Here is a 2,260-nt window from a genome sequence, read left to right on the forward strand (position 1 = left end):
TTTTTATTAAAAGATTTATCTTTGCCAAAAGCAAGCCCTGTGCATTGTTTTTATTGATAAAACTAATTGCAACTTCAAAAAACCAAAATCAATCAGGAGGGTCTATGGGAGAAGCTAGGTCTACGGACATTCTCATATAAAGTACAAGAACCCTACACATGAGAAGTCTACAGGAAGAATTCTGTGCTTAGAATAAATCATTATGGTTTTAACTTCCCTTCCCTTAACTTTCTTTTTTCTTATATAAGTACTTTTCCATCTTATCACCCAGGCCACAGTGTGCATGAGGTTTGCTGTACTGCATGCACTGAGTTGCAACCCTTTTTTTGCCCAATATTTTTTTTTTATTTATTCATTTTAGAGAGGAGAGAGAGAGAGACAGAGAGAGACAGAGAGGAGAGAGAGACAGGGGGGAGGAGCTGGAAGCATCAACTCCCATATGTGCCTTGACCAGGCAAGCCCAGGGTTTCGAACCGGCGACCTCAGCATTTCCAGGTTGACGCTTTATCCACTGCGCCACCACAGGTCAGGCAATATTATTTTTTCAGTTGACATTTCTGGACTTTTTCCCCTAGGATTTCAGAAAAGAACTAGTCTATGGCCAATAGCCATAGTCACCATCACAGTCGCCTGGCTCATGCAGGTTCGCATTTGAGTCGGACAGCCGGTAATGAAACAACAAAGCCAAGAACTGGTGGGCCATTAGCTTTAATCCTAGCTTGCACCTGGTGGGCAAGAAATACACACAGTGGGAAAACACTTCCCTTTCCATTCAGGGCTCCCAAAGCCACTGACTCATCCTAGTATTCCTAGAATCAAAGGTTTGTACCTCACCAGCCTTATTCACCTCTGTTCCCCATCTCCTTCTCTCTACACAAACTCTGTACAAACTGGCTTCTCCTTCAGCACTCTGCCATCTTGGCTGCTTCTCCTCTCCTCCATGTTGCCTTTCTCTGCTCTCCTCCAGCATGGGCTTCTCTGCCCCATTTTATAGTGTAGAAATCAAAACCTTTAATCTAATATACAAACAAGGAAGTCTCTGATACAAGGTCACTTATCTGAGGCATAATGGGATTCCTCATGAGAGTGTACCACCCCACATCATGCAATCAGTCAAGGTTGTGGGGGAAAGCTTAGTCTTAAAACTAAGCCTTAGGCTATAACCACCATGCCTGTTTACAGCCTGTCCCCCACACCAATGCAAACTATAAGGGAGCAAACATATATATCATATTTACAAACTTATTTGACCAACAACTACCCTGGCAGCTTCAGGGCAGGCGAGATGCAGGTGCTGGTGCCCCACATAGAGCTGTTTGACTCACTGCTTGGTCTGCGGTTCAAAAGCTTAGGATGAGACTTCTTCTGGAATTGAGCTCCCATTTTTTGTGCTTTGAAACTCTTTAGACTCTCTTTGGGAATTGTTTAGATTATTTTGTTGTTCTTTTCTTGTTAAAAGACCTTGCTTGTTTGTCTGTCTTGTCTGTATGTACTTGATTTATAAGTCAGCTTGATTTCTTTGGAAACTGGTTATTGATAGAGACAAAATAGGATTTGGCCTAAAGCTCCCTTTGGAGACAGAGCTTATTTCTACTGAAAGTAATCACAATGAGACTGTGCTGTCTCATTGACGAGCATTCCACTTAGCACTCAGCTCAGTGTGTAGCTGGTCTCTCCAAATGTAGTTATTTTTCTAGAACTGGCTTTTAGCCTTTAGCTTAGTTGTCTGTGACTAGATTGTTCTATAGTGAGGCTGACTTGCAGGTTGCTCAAACTGTTGTAAATTTTTTTTGTGTTTTTGCTCTAGAGAAAAGCCTCTAAAGAATGGAATCTCAGCTATCTAAATATTTTAAGGCCATCTCTCCTCCACCAGAGAATCCAGCTGAGTACCTGGTTAAAAGCCTTGGGATATGTCTTTTGCATTTTAACTAAATGGACAAGTCTGTCTGAAAGTAATTCAGAAAATCAGTGGCCACTCTAGGAACTTTTGAGATTCCCAAAGTTAATTTTCTTAAAACCAAATTGGATAATAATAGCACTAAAATTGGTAAACTAAATGGAATGCTTATTTAAATGATATTTTGATGCTTCCAAACGAGACAAAGTATCTGAGGTTGCCTCTTTGCGTAAGTAAAGTCTTAAAATGAACAGACTACTGAAAATTTAAAAGAAGAATAAATGATATCTGAAACTACACATGTTTTCTCTGCAGTCTTGTCTTGCCCTTTACCCTTACTCCATTGTCTCAGGATCTATCTTC

Source organism: Saccopteryx leptura, chromosome 5, assembly GCF_036850995.1.
Source record: "Saccopteryx leptura isolate mSacLep1 chromosome 5, mSacLep1_pri_phased_curated, whole genome shotgun sequence".
NCBI lineage: Eukaryota > Metazoa > Chordata > Mammalia > Chiroptera > Emballonuridae > Saccopteryx > Saccopteryx leptura.